General features: G+C 43.7%; 1 protein-coding gene across 7 annotated transcripts in view; it reads right to left on the bottom strand.

The window, feature by feature from the left end:
• The window catches only part of OSBPL9 (oxysterol binding protein like 9), a 1,764,730-nt gene that overhangs the window by 43,472 nt on the left and 1,705,623 nt on the right, over positions 1-15,635 (bottom strand). The window lies entirely within an intron of this gene.

Below are 15,635 nucleotides of genomic sequence, written 5' to 3' on the forward strand. Positions count from 1 at the left end.
AGGTCTAACAACAGTGCATTGAGGGTGTTTCAGTTAAGAAATAACAGTTAAGAGCTTTTCATAGGGCGATCATCCGACCCCTTTTGAAGTCCAGACCACTTTACATAGAAGCTAATGGTGATACAAAGGGTGCATAAAGCTTAGTGGGAGAAACAGTCTAAGGGGTATACAGTTGGTTGCCCATTGTTATAGGTAATCTGTGGAGAAGAAAGTAGGTTGTCAGAAAACAGTGGAGGAGTCTTGCTGTTTGCTGAAATACAGCTTATGAGTATTTTTGTCCAAGGATAGCAAGTATGAATTTGCAGCCTGGAGTCTGCTGCAGAAAGGGCCTTGGGTCCAATTTGCAGAATGGCGTGACTTACACATGCATAAGTAACTACTATTATTTTAGGTCTAAAGTACCCATAATTAGGAAAACGGTTTACGTCTGTTCAAGATATGTAAGTTTAAATACAAGTAATGCAAATGTACATAACCTAGACACCAAAATCACTATCGGAACTACACAAGCTCACATGGGTGCTTCTGGAAGGGGTAAGAGGAGGTGGCTTGAGATGGCAATGCAAATGTTCGTGAAAACCTACAAAGTTCAAGCTCACCCGGGCACTTTCAAACCTGTGCACATTCATTTCCCACATTTATTGCACAACGAAAACCTAGATCACCAAGCTAAATTAAGCAAAAATGTTTTGGAAAGTGCTCCAATTGCTGTTGAATTGAATGCATGTGCAGAAAAAAGTGAGACCAGTCATTGGGAGCATTATTTGCAGCCAAGCGAACATGGAATTCAAAAGTTAAGAAGTTGAAATCCCTATTTTTACGTCTCAACGTAATCGTTCCTAACACCTAGCTAACATGCTGCATACATTATGCACATGTAAACCAACGTTACAGGCATAAATAATTTTTCTTTGTGAATAGAAGCAATTGCATGTGTACATTGAAGTGTTATGACCTTACTTAAGCATGACTTACACGCCGTTTTAACTTACATAAGCAGTTGTAATCTTTGTGGTTAAGCTCCATGTTCTATTCTTTTCAAGTTTTCAGGGTGTAATCGTCATGAGGCTAGTAGGTTGCTTTGATTTGCTGGAAAATTGGGGGATCCTTTTGGCAGGATAGGTTTGTCCTCGGGCCCTGTAACGTTCTTTCTGATGGATATTCCTCCCACGGATTCCTCATCAATGATATTCTATCTCCAGCACAGCTGATCTTCAAAAACTGTACTGCCACTAGGGGGCACAGCACAGCTCAGCACTGCCTACCCAAACGCCTCTAGATGCTCTGAGCCGGACAGAACGCTGGTGCCACTGGAAACCACCACCTAAATCAGAAAACTCTGGAGGACCGCTCTGCAAAAGTGTGCATCGTGCCTAGATAATAAATCCAATCAGTAATTGTCTAGCAAACGTGAGCAAAGAAGCCTATATATCCGCTTAGCAAATGTCCAAGATTGGACCCCCACAGGGCAGACGTGGCAGCCAAACCTCTGGTAGAATGAGTCTTAAGGCCTTCAGGCACATCATTCCCACATCATAACATTCTGAGATGCAGCGAATGATCCACCTTCTCAGGGTCTGTTTGGTCACAGCTCTGCAAGCACTGGAAGCACGTGTACCAGCATCACCCACACAGAGAAGATCACATTTCTTGACGTCCCCAAGACACACAGTAGCTGAGGGTCTGCACTGGGTCCAGCCGGTGAAATCGCTCCTCTTCCATGGACGGATGAGGTGAAGGACAAAACATCAAAACATTGGAAGATGGATCTTTTGAGAGGGATAGAAGTCAGACTAACTTTGTGAGGAAGGAAGGTCTCACTCAACATCAACTTCGGTTTGGAAAAAAAAAACAAATAGGGAAGATTAACAAATAACACCTGGAGCTCACTCACCCATTTCATATAAGTGATGGCAACCAGGAAAATCAATTTAAGGGTGATTAATCTAAGAGAACATGAATGCAAGGGCTCAAACAGAGCACCCAAAAGGAATATTAACACTAAATTCAAACTCCACGCCAGAACCATAAACTGGCGTGGGGGAACCGATTACAAAATCCCTGTAAAAACAGTGGCAATTGTGAAGAAAGAGCCTTAACTCAGGTGTCCTTTTGAAAACCCCGATAGCAGCCAGGTGTCCCTTCACAGAGTCAATCTGCCAGCCCTTGAGAGCAAACATTCCAAAACAAAGGATATCGGACAAGTGAAAGGGTCCAGATACTGACAAAGAGAAAGAAATTAGGGTAAATTAATTGAAAAGGTGAGTCTTAAGAACTTTGTGGAAAGGAACAAGGCAATCAATGGAGCGCTTATTGATTAGTAGTGAATTTAAAAGGCGTTGGCTCAGGATAGAGAAGCACCCGACTCCATGGTACAGAAAGCGGGATCTGGGAATGATCCACAGAAACTGTTGAAAGAGATGTTGCACTAACAGCCCTGGCCTCAGCTAACAGTGGTCACTGATGCTTCCTTGATAAGTTCGGGCTTTTACCTGTCGAATCCGATGAGGAGTAGACTGTAGTCTTGCTGGAATTGAGGGTGATCAGGCTGGCCCTGTCTGCCTTTCTCCTTTCTGTAAAGAGCAAAAGTGTATTGATCCAGACGGACAACACAATAGCCATGCCCAACACGCCAAGTGTGTTGGGTCCTTGCCTCTGTGCAGAGAGGTAATGCGTATGTGGTTCTGGGCTCTAGAGAACGTGTCCCTGAGGGTAGTTCATCTTCCCAATGTCATAGCAAATGCTTTGAGCTGACAAAACATTGCCGCCCACAAGTAGGAGCCCTGCCAGGAAGTTCTGGTGGAGATACTCTCCAGTAGAGGGTCTCCTTATGTGGACGTGTGCTCCAGGAATTGTCCTAGTCAGGGAGCTCTCAGGGACGAATAGACGTTCCCTCCGATCCCGGTCATGCCACTGGTTCTCAGGGGATTGAGTCTGTTGCAATCTCTTTTGACAGTTCGGTCTACTAAATAAATGCGTATCCGTGACATGAAATGCTACCGGGGCAAAAACACACTTAGCACCTGAGATACCCAGAGGGAGTTGGAGGCAAAAACCACAGGCAATATTTTGGTTAGGCAGACAGAATCGAGAAACACTCAGAAACAGGAGTTCAAAAGTCAAGAAGCCTACAGTTGAAGATTGATTAGTTGATTTGCGCACCTTATCAAATTTTGAAAAGTTCTCATTTAGAGTGAAAGACAAGGAAGAGGTGTACAATCTGTTTTGGGGTCCATTCAATGCCTTGTATGATTGACTATATAGGCTGCGGATTTGTATGAGGAGTGGGTAGAAATGGTGTAGTGGGAAAAGGAAGAGGAAAGGAAAAGAGATAGGGAAGGGGAAAAGAAGAGGGGAAAGATAATATTTTTTCTTTTTTTTTCTTCTCACTATTATACTTTTTGGGGGATTTGGTTTGGTGTCTGTGTGTTGTAAGTTTTTGTGTGTATGTTCTATGTTAAATGTTTTTATTCACTGTTGTATTTTGCTCTTTTATTGTTTACAAACATGAAAATTCTCTTAGTATGTTGGAGGGATCATTTGATTATGCTGTTTGTTTATTGATATGTTCTTTAATTGAATAATTTTCATTTGTGTTCTCTGGTTCACTATCCCTTTCTGTATTTGATTCTTCTGTGATTTAATTTAATGACATACTAATAAAGAGATTTAAAAAAAAAAAAAAAGTCAAAGGACCGGAGCCAAGTCCCAGTGACACCGGAGGCCTGTTACTGAAGATCACACCGTTGGACAGTTCACGATTCAACGTAGCCAAGAGTACTTTGATATTGTCAATGTTCGGAAGCAAACGTTATAAGAAGGAGGGAAGACAAGGGCAAGCCTTGAAGATGAAGCAAAAAGGGATTCACCCAGTTTCCTCAAGCAGAACACAGTACCTTATACCAATGGTGCAGCTGGTGCCTTGGCAGTTGTTCCTGTTGGTTTCCTGCAGACCCACCATTCCTGGAGCTTCGTTGTGAAGGACGACGTCTGTAGGGGGTCTGCATCACACAGGGATGAAGCCGGCAGCAGCGACAACGAATAAAAGGTGTGCTCCTTAAAAACAGGAGAGGCTCGTCAGGTGGTTATCTGGACCACTACAGCAGTGTGCAGCGATTTTGACGACGACGGCAACGTCTGGCTGAAGAAGATTAGCTGGTTATCCCCACCAAGCTCACGGAAGAAGACTGCGGACGGGATCTTCTCTTAGTCGTTGAAGGGTAGATCGCTCAGGACTGCAGCAGGGCTTCACCCGGACGGGGTAGTTGCAGCAGTCGACCTCTCCTCCACTTCTCGTCGGTTGCTTGTAGTTCCCGTGGCGACTCTCTGACTTCCAGCCCAAGAGACCTGCCTTTCACACAGCCTGGATGGCAACCCAGCAGGGAGGTTGTCCAGCCCGGACAACCACCTTGTCCAATCATGTCAAAGTGTGACTTGGGTTTGCTAGGATACCCTGTGCAGGGGGTGACTACACCCCTCCCTCACATTCAGCCCACCTAGACACCCTCTAGGTAGAAGCCAGCCAAAAGACAGTGAACAAAGAAGGCAAACCTAGTTTGCCGTGCAAAGTAAAACACAAGAAAGAGTTTAACAAAAAGAAATGGCGAATAAATCGTTCCAGAGCCAAACGAAAAAGGATTTGGTCAAGCGGGTTTAAGTCTGAGGCTAACACAATAGCCTACAATATTACCACGGTTATATAAGATAACCGCAGTAGAAATTTAGGGTAGATACCACTGCCACCAGCCATGTCTAAATGTTAAAAATAGCTAAACAATGCTCTAGGAGGTACAGATAAAAAGAGTTAAGAGTTAACCCTTCCAGCACTCCATGTTAAATGGTGTGTACTGGATCTGTGGTTAAATTTGACTAAGTAAAGTGAATGGTAACTTTACCCTTTTCTAGGGGACGGTAGTTGCCTCAGAAATGGAGTCGGGGGGAGTCTGAACGACAACCCTGTGTCACTGCACAGAAGGCGATGTGTGACACACACAAAGAAGGGGGCTACTGAAGTGGTGTACTCCAGAGCCCACAATCACAAAAACAGATCTAAATACATAGCAAAATACAAGTAAGAGTGGGGGAAAAGCTCACACTCTTACCAAGTGGAAAGAAACAACTCCAGAGATCCAGCAAAGCTGCTGAGGGACTCACTGGGTAAGGGAAATCGGCGATGAAATGAGAATTCTCCCTAACACACCCGTGAACAAAATGGTAATTTATCACGTGTATAAACCACCTGTGACTAAACGCTCACAATGTCCTTGCACAGATACAAAGTCCTTTACGTTATTAGTTGGATTTTGGGCAAGATTTTTCAAATGCTTTGTGGACCCGTGTCCGGTGAGGGACTGTTTACACGGGAGCAGAGAGAGAACCTGTTGATTTTGTGTGGAGCTTTTCTTTTGTGTGGCCGTTGCTCATTGCTTCTACATTAGAATCCATCTCAGTAATAATGCCCCGGTCAGGTCCATTCATGATCTGGATGTTTTCCAAAGTTTTGTGGCTGCGCTAAGGGGGACGATCACGGCACAGGAGGAGAGACGGTTTTTTTTTTTTGGGCCCCGAGTATGACTGTTTTGGTGGAAGCGGATCCCTGGAAGTGACCGTGCACTTTGTGCTCGCCATCCACCTGGGGTTCTGATGGTGTAACTCAAGCCATTAGTCTTATTTTGCTGTGGACCCTCGCTGTTATGTGACTCATGATCCACTCCAGCCCCCCAGCACAGGTCTCAATCAATCAGACTTCATCTGTTGGTGGCACGGATCAGTCTACACTCTTCTAAGGGCTCACATAAGGGTCATGCTGCAGTTGTAAATGTGGTGGTAACGCAGGGGCAGGGGGACTAATGGAGGCTCTGTGTGCTGACCAGATGGATTTGTTGATTGTTGAGGCAATGTTCACTAAGACTAGCCACCGGAAAAAAGACATACAAACTTGTGCTGCCCATTGGAATGTGTACTGCTTCTGGATTCAAAACAAGAAATGTTGACAATACCGTTTTCTACATTTACATTTGAATCTGAGCCCAATGGAAGCTGGGTTTTGAATGGCTCTCTTGCATTTGTCATGTGCAACTACTTTGCAAGTTGGGCTGAGACGTTCTCTGGCAGACTGCAATTTGATTCTATGGGTTTGTGTTGCATGGTGAATGCATACGTAACCTGACATTCTTCTGAGTGTTGCCGTTATCGGTTGTTAATTTGTTTAGTAACAAACATTATGGACTTATTAGGGTAGGTTGAGTTATACAACTGTATTGCTTTCAGCATATTTATTGATCTATGAGGAAGCACTGTTACTTTCTACTATAGTTCGTATATACGTGATAGCATATAATTGTAAATGTTGCTAGACAATGTTATTGGTCTGACTTCATATAGAATGTTGGAGTTCTATATAGTTTTTTTTAACTATGTGTTTAATACCTGACATTGTGCGTTACTAAGGAATTTGCAATATTAGTTAGTGATAGTCTTGAATGATTAGCAGAAGGTTGAATGTATAATCTATGCACATACCAAGTTCTTCCTATATCTTACTTATGCTAAGAGAGGGATTAGGGGAAGTTAAGAGGTGTGGGTAATTGTCAAATCTCAATGTCCTTGTTATAGGTGACCACTAAAGTAAGAGGGACATGCCACTCTATGGGGTTCGTGTGGTTAGGGTATCATTTGAAAGGGCTTGGACAATTGTGGGAATTGTTGAAATATATGACTAACTTTTTTTTTTTTTTTACTTTGGCTACTATGGTTGTTGTGTATCCATGGTGAGGATATGTGTGAATAGCCTCCAAAGTGGACATAGTTTGATTACTAAGCCCTTAAGTGCTAGGTATATATTATATCTGTGATTGTTGATAGATTTATGGATTGATATATTGGTAGCTCATTTGGGATGTGCACTGCCATAGGGGAAGGTGGAGTTTGACTATGATATGGTATCATCATGAGTGTGGACTATGGGTCACTAGTGGGAGGGTTGATTTATTCTTGATAATTAGAATGTTGGTTCTGGTTGCATTTTAAATGTTGATGGTCTTACATTGAGTTAGATTCATTAGAATAGCTCACGGTGGTAGTATCAGGTTTAAATTACAAGTTGTGAGAACTGGTTTGACTTTGAAAATTGTAGGTAGTTTTATAGGTTTGGGTTAGCAATATTGTTGAGTACTAAATGTAAGGTTATATTTGGTTTAGCTCTAAATAATGGGGAAACTAGGATACTTAGCATATTTGTAATACTTTGGCAGGTACAACTTGAGGGGACGGGGTTAGAATGCTGTTTATTCAGGGAAGTTTGGGATTTAGTGTTACCTGGGGGGGTTCCCAGGAGTTATTATTTGTTCTTTGTTTCATTGTGGTGTCTTGTGATTATGTACTATGTGCATTTGTTTTTGTGTTGGTTATATGTGTTGATCCCTTACTTAGTTTACAGATATTGGTGTAATGGGATTTTGATGATTCCTGATGCAACGGGACATAGTAGGTCATGATGGGGAAAAATAGTCTGACGGTAGTAACGTGGAATGTGAGAGGTGTGAGATTCCCTAGGAAAAGAAGGAAAGTTATGGCAAGACTATGGAGGTCCAAGGCTGATATTGTTTTCTTACCAGAAACACATTTAATTGATGAAACTAGGCAATGGCTAAATACTTCTAAATTTAACAAAGACCTATCGAATTGTTATTCTGCAAATTCAAGGGGTATGAGTATTTTATTCAGGAAGGGATTGCAATATAAAGTTGAGAAAGAGGTGATGGATGGAGAAGGCCGCATGATTTTTGCTGATATAACTTATGAAGGAAAAAGGATTACCCTATGTTGTGTTTATGGTCCATGTATGCTTGGTAAATGCTTCTTTGATGATGTTTCCAATCTTTTGAGTGAAATGGGTGGTGAGATGATCATTTTAGGGGGAGATTTCAATTGTATTCGGGATTGTAAACTTGATAGAATCAGCTCGTATAGATATACTAATTTGAGTATATGTAAGGAGTTCAATTTCTTTCTTGAAAAATTTGAGCTGATTGATGTTTGGTGAGAATTACATCCGTCTGACAAAGAATTCACATTCTTTTCCCCGGTGCATGATTCTTTCTCCAGGTTGGATTATTTTTTAGACACTATTGGACAAAACGCTGGATGTTAATATTAGAGAGAGAAACATTTCTGATCATGCACAATTGGATATTTGTTTGCAGATGGACGAAGTAACCTTGTCTTTTAGGAAGTCGAGATTAAAGGCAGGAATATTGGAAGAGAAAGAGGTAGCGATTGATCTGTTATCGCAAATGACCAGTTTTTTTAACTTAATGATGGTTCTGCTAGGAAAAGTGTTATATGGGATAGCTTTAAGGCAACTATTAGAGGATCCATGATTAACTAGACTTCTCGTCTTCGGAAGTCATCCATGAAAGAAAGAAAGGATTTGGAATTGAAGTTGTCAGAGTTACAATAAAAATATGCCAAGTATGGGAGAGTAAAGGATAGATCGGTAATGAATCAAACTCGGGAAATGGTGGCAAATGCGAATAATTTGATGGTGGAGCAGGGTCTTTTCTTTACATGGCAAAAATATTGTGAAACTGGTGAAGAAGTGGTAGGTTGCTGGCGAATAGATTGGGAGATATGAAGGGGGGCATTTGTTCAGGGTATTCGGGATGAGAATGAACAGTTAGTGTGGAAGAATACTGACATTTGTTTGGGTTTTAGGGGCTATTATAAGAAATTATATACTGAGGAAGAATCAATAGCCAGACAAGATTTGGAAAATCTATTTGAAAATATACCCATCAATGTGTTGGCATCAAGTGATTCCAGTATGTTAGAAGCAGATATTGAAGTTGATGAGGTATATTGGCCATTGGGCATTTGCAATTGGGGAAATCTCTGGGTTTGGATGGGTTGCCTATTGTGTTCTATAGGAAATTTGATACTTTCTTGGCTCTGATTTTGTGCGACTTGCTTAATTCTTCTTTAAGAGGGGAAGATCTATGTCGTTCAATGACTGAGGCCAGGATTACTGTGATACCGAAAGAAGGTAGGGATAGTACAGAATTTAAGAACTATAGGCCTATTTCATTATTAAATGTGGATGTTAAACTCTTTACAAAAATATTGGCAAATAGATGGGGCAGTTGTTTTGGGAGTATCATTCATGAGTCAAAAGTGGGATTCATGAAAGGTAGGTCTGGCTATAATAACATTAGTACATTGATTGACATATTAAGCCTTTATAAAGATATACGTGTTGATGCTGCCTTGGTTTTCATGGACAATGAGAAAGCGTTTGACAGAGTGAATTGGAACTTTCTGGATTTTGCTATGGAAAAAATGGGATTTGGAAATAGTTTCAGAGGAGTGGTTTGCTGTCTTCAGAATTCTGCATTGGGGCGTGTTTGGGTTAATAATATTATGTCTGAACCTTTTCAACTCAGTAGAGGTAAGCGAAAAGGGTGTCCTTTATCACCTTTTTTATTTAACATTGCATTGGAACCCTTGGTAGCATTGTTACGGAATGAGCAAAGAATACATGGTCTACATTTTGGGAAAAGGGAGGTGAAAGTACTTTCTTATGCGGATGATTTGGTAGTGGTACTCTCTAATCCTGAGAAAAGTATTATGGTTCTTAAGGAGATACTTGAAAGAGTGGGCAAATATTCAGGTTACAAAATCAACTGGGATAAAACAGAGGTGTTCCCACTTTCAACTGCGGGGAGAAGAGGGGATTTTGAAGGATGGAACTGTAGATGGTCTGAAGTGTATGTTAAATATTTGGGGGTCTTTCTGATCAAAGATATGCAGAGAATTGTTCAGTTTCATGTTACAAAATTATTGGATACCCTTCGGAGAGATATTAGGAAATGGTCTAGATTAGATTTAGGGGTTTGGGTGAAAATCAATACGATAAAAATGTCACTTCTACCAAAGATTTTATATGTCATGCAATCGATTCCTCTGAATTATTCTAACAAATTGCTTAAAGACCTGGATCAGGTTTTTCTGGATTTTCATTGGGGTGAGAAGGCGGCTCCTAAGATTCCGAAATACATTTTGCTACGGGATACAAAGGAAGGAGGTTTTGGTTATCCGGATTTGGGGAAGTATTATAGGGCTTTTATTTTGAAAAAAACAGCCCTATATGCGAATGTCGAGTTGGAGGAAGAACCAATTTGGTTGACTATTGAAAGAGAAGCTTTGTTACCATTCCATTTGGGGAATATCTTTTCGATGGGGAGATTGCCTAAAAGGTCTACTAGGTTGCCGACTATTAAGGTGACTAAAGACTTAATGTTATGGTGGATACTTAATTTCAATGGAATTTTTTTTATGAACCTTAGGTCATCTATTTGGTATGATCCTGCTTTACAATTGAGAAACAGATTTCTATGCTGGCGAAACTGGTTTTCAAAAGGTGCATTGTCACTGGGTGATTTACTGCGGGATGGGCGCTTATTAACCTTTGAGGAGCTTCAGGGAGTGTTTCATTTAAGTGGGAGAGAGAGGAATAGATGTAAGGAATTAGAGGGTCTATTGACTCATGTATTCAATATGTTGTCTATACCATTAGAGAGGGAGCCGGCGGGTTGGAGCATGTTTAGTTTGTCAATACGTAATGTATCTACATATTTGAAACTTATGCGAGAGTGATTCAGTGATGGAGTCATGGAACAAATTGAAGGAAAAATGGGAACTAGATTTAGATTGTGTGATTAATGATGATGCCTGGGCATATATGTGGAGGGTTGGATACAGCAGCAAAATGGATCTTAAATTGCGGCTTATTCCTCAGAAGATGTTGGGGAGGTTATATTGGACACCGGTAATGTAACGCTCACCTGATTCCCGTAGAGGCGCCGGTCTTGACTGGGCGTATACCGTATCTTCAAAGGTGATGTGTAACACACGGCTGGGTCTTTGGGCTGGACCTCTGTGCACTGTATGTCTGACTCGAAGGGTAAGATGTCTGCAGATAGAAAATATGGGATTAAGGAACTGGGTTATTGAATGTCTCTCTCTTCTTCCCTTTCTCTTCTCCTGTAGAACCCCAAAGGTTAACGCTCTCACCTTAGGTAAGTGAACGCTGTGCTCTCCATCTGCCTCGGGGCAGGGTGCTGTAACCAGTTTCTTCACTGGATAAGGGGAGCAGGCCTCTTGACTTCAGAGGACTGCTGTCCGTCGTTTACTGCACGAACGGTAAGTTCCGAGTAATTCTAATGTCTTTAAAGTCTTAGTAATGATGTCTCTTGTTTTGCAGGGTTCCGGCGATGGCGGATGACGGGCTGAAGTGAGTTGAAGATGGAGCCCGTGTGATGAATAGAAGCGCCTGGAAGCACGTAAGTAAGCGCTTGTTGCCTGCTTCACGATGCGCTCGTCTTTTTATTTTGCAGGTACAAGTTCGGAGCGGCTGCAGGGTGCCGGAATACCCACTGGGTCAGATGTGGAAAGGAGTAATGGCACGTGAGTATTAAAGTTCCCCAATGTCTTTAAACGCACCTTGTTTTGTCTTTCAGATGCGGGATGCAGCGCTGAAGGCCTCCGGAGCGTGCGAAGAGTTGGTAAGCTTTTGTCTTTCAGATGCCGGAATGCAGTGTGAAGACCTCCGGAGCGCACGAAGAGTAGGTAAGCCTTTGTCTTTCAGATGCCGGAATGCAGCGCGAGGCGTTGGTGACAGCCGATGGACCAGGTAAGTGAAGAGCTGTCACTGAAGACCGTAATGCTAACCTGTTCTTTCTTGTCTTTATAGGTGTTGCTGAAGACTGGATTCAGGATGGTAAGCCTTTTTCCTTAGGCCCAGGATCAGATGCAGAAGACACGATGAGCGTTCTGCTGCAGAGGATGCAGAATAACGCAAAGCAAGATTCATCCATCGGGTGTGGTTTAAATAGCCTCCTGTAGTGCTTAGGTGTCTCCTTCCACAGCCACGCCTAGGTAAGAAAAGAGTTCCTGCTTTCCAGAAGAGTTCCAGTGTTCTGAATCTAGGGAGTGGCTCCTGCCCCACCCAACAGGAAAAGTAGTTCCAAACAGAAGAGGATCAGAGGCTCAACTGGCAGGCAAGTAAGCAGCATGGTCTGCTGCAGGTAAGTCCACCCAAGCATTATGAGCCCGGCGCTTCCAGCGCTGGGACTGGGCATATTTATGAGCCTGGTGCCACTGGCGCCAGGACTGGGTCCAAAAGGTCCCAATTGGGACTGGTTGGTACTCGGAACCTGGGTTATGGATCTGCTTCCAAGGGAGTTGGGAAAACCCTGACCTTTTGGAAGCAGAGATCATGACAGGTAAGAATGTCTGCTTTGGGTTTAATAACTGAAGATCTTTGTTGGGGGTGTGGAAAGGAGAGGGGAACATTGGTTCATATGTTGTGGCATTGTCCACGAGGTTGACTTTTTGGCGTGAGGTGCTGGACAGGTTAGATATTACTTTATCAATCTTATTTCCAAGGAAACCGTTACAAGTTTTGTTGTTGGCGAAAAGGAAAAGTGGGCGCTGTTTGAAGGCCCGGTTGTATGAATTTGGATAGATAAGATTTTAGTGATAGCAGTGAAACAGATCTTGAAGGTGTGGAAATCCAGGAAAAAAACGGTAGTAGAAGAATGGATTAATGATGTGACTGTATTATCTGAATTTGAATTGGTTATGTTTCAGAAGCAGGGTAGGGAGGAGAAATATTGGTCCTTATGGAAGTCTTTTTTAATTTATATGGTAGTGGATTCACTAATGTTGGTCATGATGAATAAGTTCTTTAATAGGTTTGTTGGTATGAACATTAGGTTTTTTTGTTTTTATTTTGCTGTATTGTTATGTCTTGTCCTTTCATCTGTGTGTGGAAGAATCTAGATTAATATTATACGACTTATTTCTGAAGGTGTGATTGATGTATAATATTGTGATATCATAGCTGATAGTGTTATTGCTTTGATTTCCTTGTATTCACAAGTTACCTGTATTTGTTAAAATCAATAAATAAAGATGATAAAAAAAAGAACTGTCTGTACTTCGCGTGGGCACTTGTGTAAACAGACCCACTGCCAGGTACCCCAAGGGGTGAAGATCTCTCTGACAAGTTCCTTGCACACTTCCCACTCATGTGAGACCATGTTCTGCCTTCTCAGAGCGTCCACCTACCTGTACTCTGCTCCTGCCAAATGGACTGTCGAAGCGGAGATCTTATCCAGCAATTAGAACCATAGCTGCAGTGCCTTCCTCCATCGTGGCAGGGACAGAACCACACCCTGCTTGTTGAAGTAGTCCTTGGCCAATGTGTTGTGACGAGGACAAGTGTCCCCCGGAGAGAAGGTGCAAATGTCATCAGGACTAACCTGATTGACTGCAAATCCAGTCTGTTGGTATGCCACCAGCATTCCACCACACTCACCTGCAGATCCCCATAGCCACTCTCCCAAACCTTCAAGGATGCTAACGTGACCACGTGGGCCATCATGCGCTCTCTGCAGGCCCACCAAGAAAGGTAATTGGCTACCGACATTGTCACCTTGAGAATGCCCTCCTTGGCATTGAAGTACTGGGACCACTAACCACTCAACAGCCACTGCAGAAATAGCAACTGCAGTCTGGTCTGTGGCACCAGAAAATGCAGTAAGCTATGAGACCCAAGAGGTGGAGGAAGGAAGCCACGGGTAGACAGTCGTGTCTCTGGAAAAGCTCAACCATCTGGGGACTCTTTCTTTGTGAGAAAAGTCTTCCCCACCCATGTATCCAGGACTGCTCTGATGAACTGGAGCTTCTGCGACGTGGAAGTTAAGAAAGTTCAGGGAGCCCAAACCGTGAAGCAGAGAGCAGGTTCCCTCGAGCTGCGTCAATTCCTGCTCCTGAAACCTTCCCCAGACCAACCAGTCATCCAGGTATGGAAATACGTGGACACATGATTTCCTGAGGTGCGCCGCCACCACAGCCATCAGCTTGGTGAAAACCCTGGGCAAAGCCAAAGGGGAGCACCTTGAACTGATAGTGAGTGTCCCAGACGTGAATCTCAGGAACCGCCTGTGCTAGCACATGGAAATAAGTGTCCTGAAGGTTGGCAATTCCAACCAGTCCTGGAGTTGTAGAACCTGGAGAATATTCAACGTCACCGTCCTAAACTTGTCCTTCCTCAGAAACTTGTTCAAGGCCTTGAAGTCCAGGATGGGACGAGTCGTCCTCCTTTCTTGGGTGCCAGAAATTAGCGAGAGTACCAACCCCGAACCCCTCTACTCAAGTGTCACCTCTTCCATGGGACCCTTCAATAACAGGGTCCTCAGTTCCTACAGGAGCACCTGTTCTGGTTAATGTGGAGGGGGGAGTGTCTGGTGTTTTTTTAGGAATGGTAGACAGTACCCCCATCTGAAGAGCTGCAAGGCCCAGGCGCCAGAGGTGATCTCCCTCTACCTTTCCCAGTGCTCACAGATTCTCCCTTCAACTGAAGAGACATGTGGAGAACTCACGTCTGTTGGCCCTTAGAGGCCCCTCTGCCCCGCCCAAGACGCAAGAAATGCCTCTGCCTCTGCCTGGCTTGCAGGAGCTGTCCCTTCTTTCCAAACGGGACGTACCGCCTGTAACCTCTACGCCTAGAGGCAACGCTGAATGATTGCTTGGCTGGCTGCTGCACAGCTAGACCCAGGAACTTGGCAGCTAACTTGGAGTCCATGAATTCTCCAAAGACTCATCGGCTTTCGTGCCAAACAGGTGCTCACCATCAAACGCTATGTCCATGGGTTTGGCTTGGACATTAGGTGAGAACCCTGAAATGTGGAGGTAAGCCAACCTCTGCAGTACTGTGGATGTCCCCACGGCACGGCCTATGCAATCTGCAGTTTCCAGGCACACCTGCAGTGCTCAACATGCCACCTCCTTGCTATCTTCATTAAATTATAAGTTACTCACCGTAGTGACTAACATACTCCTAGTTCTCAGACCATAGTCCCCTTTCCGCCATACCGTACAGGCGTCCCTCGCTAGGGACAGGAGACGGAACCTTTTTCTCCGGAAATAATATCTTCCCCTTTAAATTTAGATGCATGCGGGGGCGCGACCCTGGGAGCATGCGATCCCCTGACTCCGGCGACACTCCTCAGTCCCCTTTGACACGTCAACAATATTAACAGTTTTATCAGGGGGGGGGGGTAAGGATGGTGGGACGTATGGAGGAAGGCGACTACGGACTAGGAGTACGTCAGTCACTACGGTGAGTAACTTATAATTACTCCTTCGTCCCGTCCCCTTTCCTCCATACTGTATGAGTGAGTACAACTGAATGTAGCCCATGGGTGGAGAGGTGCTCCCTTAAGAAAACAAGTTCATTAACACTGCCTGACCAAATGCTGGGTCCGACCTGGAGCCGGCATCCAAGCAGTAGTGCTTGCAAAAGGCCGAGGGCGTAGCCCATGTAGCCGCCTTGCTGATAACATGCCACAGGACGTGCCTCTGGAAAACGACCGCTGTGGCTTTAGCTCGGTTTGCGTAGGCATGCATATTTGATGGAAGAGGTTTGTGCCACCCCTCATATGCCTCCTTGATGGCCATAACCATCCACCTCGCTATGGAAGCCTTGGAGGCTTGACAGCCAGGCCTTGACCCACCGAAGGTGATGAAGAGGGTGTCTGATTTGCGGAAGCTCTTAGGCCTGTCCAGGTAGT

Source organism: Ambystoma mexicanum, chromosome 1q (assembly GCF_040938575.1).
Source record: "Ambystoma mexicanum isolate Mex_15411 chromosome 1q, UKY_AmexF1_1, whole genome shotgun sequence".
NCBI lineage: Eukaryota > Metazoa > Chordata > Amphibia > Caudata > Ambystomatidae > Ambystoma > Ambystoma mexicanum.